Source organism: Phascolarctos cinereus, unplaced genomic scaffold (assembly GCF_003287225.1).
Source record: "Phascolarctos cinereus isolate Bilbo 61053 unplaced genomic scaffold, phaCin_HiC Scaffold_2;HRSCAF=192, whole genome shotgun sequence".
Classification (NCBI taxonomy): Eukaryota; Metazoa; Chordata; class Mammalia; order Diprotodontia; family Phascolarctidae; genus Phascolarctos; species Phascolarctos cinereus.
In genome coordinates, this window is record NW_027555625.1 from 346735598 (window position 1) to 346748223 (window position 12626).

At 38.8% G+C, this 12626-nt stretch overlaps 1 protein-coding gene across 7 annotated transcripts in view; it reads right to left on the reverse strand.

Annotated features, from left to right (window-relative positions):
- The window catches only part of JADE2 (jade family PHD finger 2), a 197889-nt gene that overhangs the window by 149825 nt on the left and 35438 nt on the right, over positions 1–12626 (reverse strand). Inside the window, exon 2 of one of the 7 annotated variants that reach the window (XM_078150358.1) lies at positions 11458–11507. The exons of the other annotated variants lie outside the window; for them this stretch is intronic. The gene's annotated coding sequence lies outside the window, so the exon portion shown is untranslated. The remainder of the gene's footprint in view (positions 1–11457; positions 11508–12626) is intronic. 7 annotated transcript variants of the gene reach the window in all.

The window sequence follows — 12626 nt, forward strand, 5'->3', positions numbered from 1 at the left end:
GTCATCTAACTAACATCCTTCAAAAGCCACTGAATGTCTATTTCCCCCAGGAAGCCTTCTGGGACTAATCAGGTCCTCCCAATCTCTTCTAGTGATAGTCCTCACTTCTATAGTATAGCTAAAGTTCTTGTATGTTTGTGTAGGGCACTATAGGGAGGAAACTCCATCTACCAATGCAAATCACCTAGAAAACTAACTGTACCATTTTTAAGTTGCTCAGGGTCACACAGCCACTATGTAATAGGAGTAGGACTTGAACCCAGGTCTTCCTGGCTCTCTAGCTATTATCACAGTGCTTCTTACGAAAGTATTCCCCATGTATTTCTTATTGATCTTGAGCTTGGATTCCCACCCTACATCACGGTACAACCTAACCCCTCTGGAAACCTAGAACGTGAGGGACTCCCAGACCCCACACAGTCAAATACCATGGCCAGAGATGAAAGGAGACCTCACTGATCTCAGCAAACAGAGCTAGAACAGCCTTAGATATGACTTCAATACAATTCCTACCCACTCCCACTTTACAGAGAGGGAGGAAAAATGGAGACCCTAAGAACAGATGTAAAACAACTGGGTCATGCACTTCGGACAGAGCTAACTTGTCCAGAGTCACACGGCCAGAGGCAGAACCCAGGGGTTTAGATGCTCTGTCCAGGGCTCTACAGCACTACAATACTTTCCAAACTTTTTTTTGATTGTACATACCATAGTAAAAATGTTTGAGCAATTGCTCACAACACGTAAGTGTATATTGATAAATGATATACATACATTACTGTGATTTACTCTGTTCAGCTAAAAACAAAAACAGGTGTGTATGTGTGTAGTAACTTTTGGTTCACCTATCCTGCACTATGATTGGAAAGGCCCCTTGATCTTTCCAGCCATCTTAAGGTTACCTAATTAGTATATCAGGACCTGATACTCCTAACCCTGGTGTGGCTAAGTACCAGCTCCTCACCTTAAGCAACCCCCCAACATTCAGGGAAAGAGGGAACCGGCCCTCAGTCAATTTTGGCCCAATAAGTCTTCCTGTATCACCAAGTCTCTGGCACCACTCTCTACCTAAGAACCGTTCCTCTCTACTGCCCCCACATCCCTTCCCCTGCCCAAGCTATTGTTAGAATACATATGGAATAAACCTTCGTGTTGACTCATCTGAGGTCACTGAATGATAAGTCATAGACTCTAAAGTGTTAAAGACCTCAGGGGAAACCAGTCAAACACGCTTCATTCTGCAGACAAGAAAGTAAGGATTTGCATGACTGCACTTGTATAATCTACATCAAATTGCTTGCCTTCTCAAGCAGGGGAGAAGGGAAAGAAGGAGAAAGGGACTTTAGAACTCAAAATTTTAAAAAATGAATGTTAAAAAATGTTTGACACATAATTGAGAAAAAATAAAATAAAATAAGAGACTAAATTATTTTTGAAAAAAAAAAACAAAACCAAAAACAAAAAAACAAAAAAAAAGAAAGCAAGGACAAAGAAGGGGAAGAGACTTAACCAAGGTAATACAGTAATTAGTGAATGAGCTGGTATTTGAGACCAGGTCTTCTGACTCCAAATCTTATGGCTGTCTCTCACACAGCAGACCACTTCAGGGGAAATCCAAGGATGCTCAATGAACTCTAATGAATAAGTTAAGGAAAGGTTGAGTCACTTATTATCTTTCCTTGGTGGGCTTTGTGGGGCACTTTCCTCCTAATTCTAGAACAATGCAGTCATATCTAGGGCCCTGCACATGCCAGAGGGAGCAGGGCCTCCCCTGGAATCTGGGTACCTTTACTTTCACAACCACTCAAATGGTCTCTAATTTTAGATGGGGAAAGTGAGAAAAGTGCTGATCTGAGAAACCAGAGCATCAGGGGACTTTTCTGTCCCATGCAAATATTTTCCTCCTGCCAGCCTTGGCCTAGACACCTGTTTCCTCCCTCGGATTAGGGGACTGAATCTGTCCATACAGATTGTCTGAAAGTGGGGAAGAGAGGCAGGATTTCAGTCTCGTCTGGTCTGACAGCCCAGCGCATACCTTCTCCCTTCTGTCTTACAGTCTTAGACCAAAACAACCTTCCCCTGGGAGGGCCCAGCACCTGTTCCTTCATGCCACCCCCAAACAAACCCAAAGAGGAAGAGAACTGAAATTATTATTCCCATTTACACAGATGAGAAAACTAAAGTCCTGAAAGGGAAAGGGGCTTGAGTGGATCAAAAGCTGTCCTTGGAGCTCTGAAAGTCTAGCTTCAAGCCCACCTGAGACACACTGGATGGGGTACTGAAGAAGGTACAGACTTACGTTTATCTATAAAAGGAGTTGCCTCATTTAAGAGTTCTCTATACCAATAAAATCTCAAGTGCAGTCCTTGGGTCATGAAATGGATAGAGCATTGAACCTGGATTTAGGAAGTCCTGAGTTAAAATCCTAACTTAGACTCTTAGTAGCAATGTGACCCTGGGCAAGTCACTCAACCACTATGTGCCTCAGTTTCCTCCTCTGTAAACTGGGAATAATAACACCTACCTTATAAGATTTTTGTGAAGATCAAATGAGATGATATGTCAAGTGCTTTGCAAACCTTTTAGCACTATGTAAAGGCAGTTGCAAGGCAGAATGTGATTATTACCATAAAAAGATGGCCCCTGATTATTCAAATCTTTCTTATCGTACAAGACCCTGATCATAGCCCATCTCCAGGAAGGTTTCTCAGACCATACCAGGCCCCACTGATCTCTCTGTTTCTAAATTCTACAACAAAGTTTTATTTATTACATATCGTCTTATGCTGAGGATGGGAGAAGCTGGCAGAGAGGAAAGAGCCCATCACCTGGGTTTGAGGCCCACACATCTGACTCATCCTGGCTGTGTGACCCTGGGCAAATCACTTAACCTCTCAATGCCCCTGGCAACTCTCTAAGACCATTAGTGGCTGATCTACCTTCCCCATAATAGTTTGTTCAACATGCTCCCTGAAGGAAGGTACAGTCTGGACCAAAACAACAACAACCCTACAGTACATAATTCTTGTGCTATTTACCTACTATCTCCCATGGCTGTGATGAGGATGATGAGATAATAGATGGAAAGCACTCTGTAAATGTCAACTACTGTAATTATTTGTCCAAGACAGAATGAATTCTCTTTTCCCCCAAACACACATCGCTTCCAAAACCTCCCTATTTCTGTCAAATGCCCCACCATCCTTCCAATCCCCAAGGTTCACAACTTCACGGTCCCCCCCAACCAATTAGCAGCCTCCTAAATGATCTCCTTGTCTCAGGCTGTTCCTCCTCCAAACCCCAGTCAACTTGACATTCCTAAAGTACAGGGCTTACTTACCATGTCACTGCCCTGATGAATAAACTGGAGCTCCCTGTTACGTCTATAACAAAATACACGTTCCTCTGTCATTTAAAGCCCTTCACCATATGGGTCCAACCAATTTTTCCAAAGTTGTTTTATATTCTTCCCCTTCTATAGAACAGATGAGTGAGACAAGACCTCTCACAATATGTTCCTCATATCCTCTAGTCCCTTCTCTGTGCGCTGAAATACTATCTTCCATGCCTGGAATGTCTCCTTATCTCCACCTGCTATAAACTCGTTTCCTTAAAGTCCAGCTCAGACATCACCTCCTCCCTGAGACTTTTTCTGATTTCTCCCTACCCTGCCCCAACTCCCAATTACCTTGTAATTATTTTGTATGCATTCACAGTTATCCCTTCCACATCGAGATGTTTCAATATATCTGAGGACTAGCGTAAGAAATTAAATGGGAATTTTGGGGAGTTTTGTGGAAGCTGCAGATGACACAGATCCTGTGACCAAATACTTGGCCCAAATTTTACAATAAGATACTGTAAACACCCTATAAAAGAAAAAGAAAAAACAAAAATTCAGACTTCTTCTCTGGTATGAAGGGAGGGCCAAAAAATTTTACTTGGATTGGATTTTCCAGATCGCAGAGCACCATACCCCTAAACCCTGCAATGTGGAAGGGATAACTTTATTTATGTAGCTGCTATCTCCCCCAGCAGAATGTAAACTCGTTGAGGTCAAGAACTATTTCATTTTTACCTTTGTATACCCAGAACACTGTATAGTCCCTGGCACAGAGGAAGTACTTAATAAACGCCTGCCTGATTGATGGATCTGAGGACTGCTGGTAATTTGCCTCAGGGCCAGATGGATTTATCAAGAGCAGATCCTCATTCATTCATTCAACATTTATAGAGGCTTACTATGTTCAAAGTAATAGGCCAAGCTGTGCTTTAATTTCCCCAAGGCATCTCCCCAATTCCCAATCTCTTTCTGGAGTGATTTGCAAATGTAAGTATATGCTAGGAAGGCCAAAGTAGAAGAACACCCTCCTTTCCCCAGGAAAAGTACTTCATCCCTGATTTTCTTCCTCCTCTGCAGCATTAGTAACTTTCCATTTAACAATGGGTAAGTAGAAAAAGTGCTAGATCGTAAGTCATGCCCAGACTTGGGTTCAAATCCCAAGTCTGGCACACTGGAGCTATTTGACCTGGAGAAAGTCATTTAACCTCTTTGAGGCTCAGTTTCTCACCTGTAAAATTACACTTATAGTATCTACCTCATGGGGTATTTGAGAAGCTCAAATGAGATCACCCATGTAAAAGGCAAAGTACTATCTATGTAATTGCTATTAATATTCAACAAATCTTTCCAGAGTGCCTATTTCCATGAAAAGCAGCCCTGGAGATCACAAGGGAAACTGGTTCCTGCCCTACACACAGAGATAAAGTACATCCCTCTAAGCACTTATCAAAGACTCAAACAATGGTAGAGGCGAGGCTGTTATGAGACAGCGCCTGATTCAATGCCAAAAGAGTGTTGCAGACAAGGGTTGGAGGAGGTCAGAAGAAGGAGAGGTCACCAGAAGCTTGGTGTCCTATTTTCCTCCTAACATCTGCAAAGAATGGCCTCCTCCAAATCACAAAATCTAAACAAGAATCCTTTCACCGCACCCCCAACAAGTCACTGCGCTGCCTCTGAGATACAAGCCAGAAATTCTAATCTCTCTTTGGATTCTTACCACAAATTACTCAGCTCTTCTGGACTTCAGTTCCCTCACTGGTAAAATGAGGGAGTTGGTGCAGATGACCCCAAAGGTACCTTCCCACTGGAAATCTATTTAGTGAGGATTGATCTAGCCTACTTCAAAGAACTTAACCCACTCCTCTCCCAATAATTCTCTATATTTACCTTGTATTTCTACCCTCCACATACTCTACGCTCCCCACAAACCAACAATTCCTATGGCTTTAAAGCTTATTCTTCCTGATTTCTGGAATGTTTATCTTCCTCCCTCTTTGCCTGCTAAATCCTTCCCCATCCTTTAAAGCAAAATCCAAATGCCACCTTCCTCTATGAAGCCTTCCTTCATCCCTCAATGATAGCTTGATAATACAGCACTTTATACTGCTCCAACAAAATACCTAAGATAGAATAAGCTTCTCATCTGTGTTTGTGCCTTACTCTCCCTACTAGACTACAAACTCCATGAGAACAGGGATGATGTATAATTAATCTGTGTACTTCTCCTAGTGCCTAACATAGGGTTGGCTATACATACATTAGGGACTTAATAAATGCTTGCTCTCTACTCCTGAGGGTATGTAGTTCAAAGTCACCTGATGGTACTTGGGGAAGGTTCCCAAATCATATAGTTGAACCTCACCTCTATCAAGAACTATATTTAAGCTGTCTCACATAGTCAAATATTTTAACTAGCAGCTCTCTCCAAAAGGGAGGTCTCTCATAATATTCATGTTTGTCTTTTACAATGTCAAAGAGTGAGCCTGACATCAAGCTTTATATCCTAGATCCTGAAAAGCCAAGGGCACCAGAATGGGTAGCAAAGTTGAGGGATCCAACCCTAGTTAGAAGTTTCTATTCTCTGGGAAGAGCTTTTCTATCCTACCACCTAAAAAAAAACAAAAACAAAACAAAAATCACAGCTCCCCATAAGACATCAACAGGATGTTAATGATGCACAGAACTCAAGAAAACTTTGGAGTGGATGTGACCTTAGGGATCCACATTTTACAGATCAGGAAACTGCAGCCCCGAGTGAGGAAGCATTCGACTTACCTTGCTTCAAAAAGCAAGGTAGTAGCAGAGCTACTTACAATCTAGCACTTTTTCTACTTACCCATTGTTAAATGGAAAGTTACTAATGTTGCAGAGGAGGAAGAAAATCAGGGATGAAGTACCTTTCCTGGGGAAAGGAGGGTGTTCTTCTACTTTGGCCTTCCTAGCATATACTTACATTTGCAAATCACTCCAGAAAGAGATTGGGAATTGGGCAGATGCCTTGGGGAAATTATAGCACAGCTTGGCCTATTACTTTGAACATAGTAAGCCTCTATAAATGTTGAATGAAGGACTAAAACCTTCATCTTTTGACTTCTAGCCCTCAAATCTTGCCTCTATGCTGTATTGGTCCAACCTTCTAATTTTAGTCTATTTATATATTTGGAGAATCATTTTTCTTATAAACTTAACAAATCTCTAGCTCAGCAAGACAAATGCACAAAAAGGAATAAAATACTAAATAAAACCATAACACTCTTTATTTTACAGATAAAGAAACTGAGCATTTGCCCAAGGTCACAAAGAGTATCAATGCTAGGTTTCCTACTTTCAACCAGTCAACGAGCATTGTGCTACTTGCCAAGCACTGTACTAACACTCGAGACGGAAAGACAAAAAGCAGAATAGTACAGGCCTTCAAGCAGCCTGTGTTCTCATTCCAGTGACATAGGTAGATACAAAACACACGCAAAGCACACATGTGAGGAAATCTTGATAGTGGGGGTAGGAGAGTTTTGAAAAAGCAGCTGTGGGGAGGGGAGAGAGGACCACGAAAGATTCTGCTTGGAAGACAACACTGGAGCTGAACGGGTTCTATAAGAAACCAGAGATTCTAAGAGGGCTTAGTGGGGAGTGTGTTCCATGCCTAGAGAGGGTGTAGAAGATGGAATGTTAAGAAGGCCAGACTGGCTGGACTGCAGAGTGCATGCACTGGAGTTATGCATGATAAAGCTGGGGCCAGGTCATGAAAAGCTTTGAAGGCCAACAGAAGAGCTTATATTTGGTCCTGGTTGCAACAGGGAACTGATGGATTTTACTGAGTAGGTGGGGTATGGGCAACAGTCAGATCTGTGGAGTGGAAAGACTCACGAAAGTGAGACCAGTTATGAGGTCTAGAAATAATAGTAATAGTCTAGGAGAGAAATGAAGAGAGGGTAAACTAGAGTGGCGGCCCTGGGAATAAAGAAAAGGGGACTTAAATAGGACAGATATTACAAAAATAAAAAGGTGTAGTCTAGCAATAGCTTAAATGTGTGAGGGGACAATGAGTGAGCTGCTGAGTCCAGTGACACTGAGAGTGTGAATCTAGGTGACCTAAAGGACTGGTGGTACCCTTGACAGAAATAGGGAACTTCAGAGGCAGCTAGGTGTTGCAGTGGATAGAGCACTGGCCCTGGAGTCAGGAGAATGTGAGTTTAAATCCAGCCTCAGACATGTGTGACCCTGGACAAGTCACTTAATCCTGATTGCCTCAAAAAAAAAAGAAAAGAAATAGGGAACCTCAGAAGAGCAGTGGGTTTGAGGTAAAATATTTCTATATCCAAATCCCATGACCAACAAGACGGAGGACTAGACATTTTCTCTGATTTTATTAATAACCTCTCAAAACCCTTCAAAATAAAAATTATGAGAAAGAGATAAAGTCTTCACAGTTTAGGATACCAGGAAGCCTAACAGGGAAAAATATGATGAATGAACAGCAGATAAAGCTAGTCCCTAATCCTTAGCTCATTCACTCTGGCTTCTAGCTTCTGGCAAGCTGATACAGACTTGTGCTCTGGAAACCACTCAGCAATTTCCTTGCTGATGCTGAAATCTCTACTAGCATACCCCTCTATCAAGGGGCTCACCCCATCATTCTATGGCAAAAAGCAACAGAATTCAACTCTACCACACACAACCCTCTGAGTAGGAGGTGAAGTTATAGAAAAGCAGAAAATGGCTCTGCTTGGGATGGCAACAGGCTTGTTATACTGCAGCAGTACTTGGCCAAAGAACAGAGGGTGCCAGCTTGTGTGAGGCAGCACTGGGCTAGAAGGAAAAAGGATTGGCCCAGAAGTCACTTGGAGCAGGGACTTAAATTAAACTGCTGAAAAGTGAATTCCCTAGCATAAGAAGTGGTTGCTACAACTCTGAGTTCCAGCCCTTGAGGAAAATCACCATCAAAAGGGAAGGAGTCAGAAAATGAGCAATAGGGGGATATAAAGGACAAAAAAAACTATAAATATGAAAGATCTTGTAAGTTAAAAACCTTAAGCAGATAAAACAACAGGAAAATATTAGTAACAGAAGGGAAGATAGTCTCCAGGAAGTCCAAACATCTCTGAATAAAACAAGACGGGAAAATAAATCAACACCTGATAAGGCAGAGGACACTGTGGATTCCCAACAGAACAAATACATGAAGATGTTCCTGAATGGTTCAAGAGAGAAATAATAATCATGCAAGCAGAATTGGTAGCCTGTACAGAAGTTATTTTTTAAATTACCAATTTAAAACTCATTTTAGAAAATGAAAAAGAAAAAAAATTGGCAAGAAAAACTTGAATCTACAATAGCAATGCTTTCCAAAGAAACAAAAGAGAGAAATACAAATACACAGAAGTGAAGGATAATCTGGAAGAGAAGCAAAAAGCAATAATATGATAAGAACACATAATCTCTAAATAAACAAAACATACTGATCTTGAATACAGGATAGATAGTGAAAACTTAGGGATTATAAGTCTCAAGAAGAAAACAAATTTAAAAAACCCTGAAAACTGTAATACAAGAAAACTGTCCAGAACTTCTAAACACAGAAAACAAAGTACAAATGGAAAGAATCCACAGATTGCCTCCAGAAAAAAACAAAATAAAACAAGAAAGAGTATGCTGTAAACTCCAAGACAGATTGTGGCTAAATTAAACAATTACAATGGCAAGCAACAAATTCTCCAAGGCACCAGGAGAGTATAAATATAAAAGAAAAGAAACGTGAACAACAAACTGCTATTTTGCACTTACTGAACAGGACAAAAAGAAATGGAATAATGTGTTCCAAAGAGCTAAGGATCTCATGATACAACCCAAGGCTACATAACCTGCAAACTTAAGTCTAGTTATTGAGGAAAAAAAGACAGATGTTCAGGAAAAATGAATCGTTTGAAGTAATCCTACAAAAAGAGAAATGAACAGATTATTTGTTTTGTAAACATCCAGAAAACACAAGAAAGATAAAAAAAAAACACAGCAACCAAGGAAGGTGTAAATGATGAAAAAATATACTTCTAGAAAAAAAGGAAATAAAAAAACTTGAAAGAGAAAGACATCTATCTATTGGGTTAAAAACAGCAACAACAACAAAGGTGGGACCACTAAGAGAGTTCTCTCTAGAAGTAAACAAGATGAGGTCACTAAAAGCAGAATTTAAATAGGAGGAATGATGGGAGAGGAAACACAGTAGACTAAACCTCACAATATTTCTCCTATAGGTGCAGCAATGTTTTCTATGGAATTAAACTGCAGAAAAGGAGAGGTCATAAATGAGAAGAGGAGAAGAGAGGAAGGAGATAGGAATGTATGATATACGCTAATGAAATCAATAGTAGACAAGGAGGAAAATAACTCCTGTGGTCTCTGAGGAAGAAGAGGGGTTTTGGGTCAGATCGCAAAGGGAAGGACTGAAGCAAAAGAAAAAACAGGGGGAAATCTAGATTCAGTAGAGGGAGGAGGTCGCACTGAAGAACACTCCCATGGAGAAGAAAAGTATACCTTAAAGATGGGGACCTAAAATGGGAATAATCTGCAGGGATTTGGCTGATTCTTAGAAAAACCACTAGTTTTAAGTGAGTGTTGTACCTCCATGGGCATGTACCGCAGGAGAAGAGTATCAGAACTCCTAGAGACACCCTAGACGATGAAAAGGTACGGACCCATTTCTGGAAAATGGGAAAAAATGATCATGGGGAAGTCATCGGGTAGTAATGAACTATCCAATCAGGGACACTGAAAAATTTCTACCATGGGAGCAATACTTCTGTCTTCTTTGTCTTGTGTATTGATACTTCTAAGAGTTGAGTTACAACAGAAAAAAAGTGGGGAGGGGAAAGCTACAAGGCAGTAATATATACAAACCATGAAAGAAAGAAAAAAAAAGTCTAGAACAGAAAAAGAAAAGGAAATTAACAAAGAGAACAATAGAAATAAATCCTTTTTTAGAAAAAGGCGCAGAAAATAAAAATTTTGAACTAACAAAACACTTTGAAAGGGAAGAGAGAAAGAAGCACCTTACTTGACTATTTAACTGAGAGAGAGAAAAGGGAAGAATTAGACAACTAGATAAAAGGTTGAAAAAACAATAAGTAAAACTCAAAAACTGGAGAAAAGGTTCATAAATAGGAGGGAGGAGGTTGGGAATGAAATGAAGACAGTCTACGAATAGGACTGCTCTAAAGTAAATTAAGCAAAAGTAACTGAAGAAGCAAAATACTGCAAAATTCTAATTTGGAAAAGAATACACAAACACATATGCCAAATGCGGGGAAATAAACCCAACTTTAAATGTGAATGGATTAAACAACTGAATAAGATAAAAGAGTGATAGATTAGGTCAGAAAACAAAACTACACAACTTTCTGCTTATAAGAAATATGCTTAACAAAGCAAAGATACACACAGAATAAAAATGAAGGACTGGAATAAAATTTACTAAGCATCAGGTAAATCCAAAGAAGCAGAAGTCGCAATCATGCTACCACACAAAGCACAAATGCATAACATAAAAAGAGATGAACAAGGAAACTACATTATGCTGGAAGGAACCAGAGACAACAAACTGATACCAATATTAAACTTAAACGCTCCAAATGCTTTAGCATCTAAATTTGTAAAAGAAAAATTAACTGATTTACAAGAAGACACAGGTAGTACACAATAATATTAGGAGACTTTAATGTCTGTCTGTCTATCTGTCTCTAACCAAAAGATAAACAATACAGAACTGAGCCTAACTGAAGAAAGCAAAGCTAAAAGACTTCTGGTATCTTCTAAATGGTACTGTTAAAACAAAACAAAACAAAACATAATTTTCAGTACCCACATGGAACTTTTACAAAAATTTACCATGCATTAAGGCAAAGAGATATTACAAATAAATGTAAAAAATACAGAAATAGTAAATAAATCCTTTCTAGACCATATCTCAATAAAAATAGTAAGAGCTCAGGGAACACAAGCAAAAGACACAGAGCCAAAAGGAGACTAAACAATGAAATCCTAAATAATGAGTGGGTCAAAGAACAAATCATAGAAACAATAATTATATGAAAAGAAATTATAATGATGAAACAACATACCAAAATTCTGGGATGCAGCTAAAGCAGTCCTCAGGGGAAAAATTATATCCCTAAAAACATACATTAACAAAATAGAAAAGGAAAAGATTAATGAACTGAATATGCATTTTTTAAAATTAGAAAGTCAATAAATGAACAAATCTAAGATAAGCACAAAAGAAGAGATAATGAAAATTGGGAGAAATAGATAAGATAAAAATTTAGAAATAATAAACAAAACTAAGACTGGATCTTTGAAAAGACTAACAAAATTGAGATCCCTTCAGCCAACCTGATTAAAAAGCAGAGGGCAAAAAATCAAATCAACAAAATAACAAATGAACAAAGCTGAAATCACCACAAAACCCAAGTGAAATCACCACAACCCCCCTAAAAACAGAATACTCAGAGCCTACGATGCAAATATATGCTCACAAAAAAGAAACAGAGGAATATCTTTTTTAAAAAGTCTAAACTACAGAAGACCAAAATGTTTTAAAAGATCAATTTTTTAAAAAATTAAATAATCCAATCTCATGAAAAGAAATAAAACTAGTTGTAAATGAACTATCAAAGAAAAAAAATGCTCATCTTGATGGATTCACAGGAATTCTAACCAACTTTTAAACAATTAGTATCAATACTATACAAATTATTCTCAAAAATTAAGAAAGAAAGCACTGTAACAGATTCCTTTTATGAGACAAATATCATATAAATACCTAAGCCAGGGGAGGTTAATGCAAAGGTGCTAGTACTATAGACCAGTATCATTAATGAATATTGATTCAAATATTTTTAATAAACCTGTCAGATGACAGCAATTTATCCAAGAAATAATCTATTATGATAAAGTCACATTAATAACTGGGATAGACAGATGTTTCAATATTAGGAAAACAATCACCATAATAAATCACATTAAAAAACAAAAGCATCCAAAACCACATGGTTATATAAAGAGATGCAGAAAAAGCCTTTGACAAAGTATAACACTCATTTATACTAAAAAAAAAAAACACCCTATAAAGTACAGGCACTGAAGAAATTATCAATATCAGAAAAATTACCTCACAAAGCCAAAAGCAAGCATAATATTCTATAGGGACATACTAGAAGCTTTCCCAAAAATTACAGAAATAAAGAAAGAGAATGGCCATTCTCAGCATCATCATTTGAAATAATTTTAG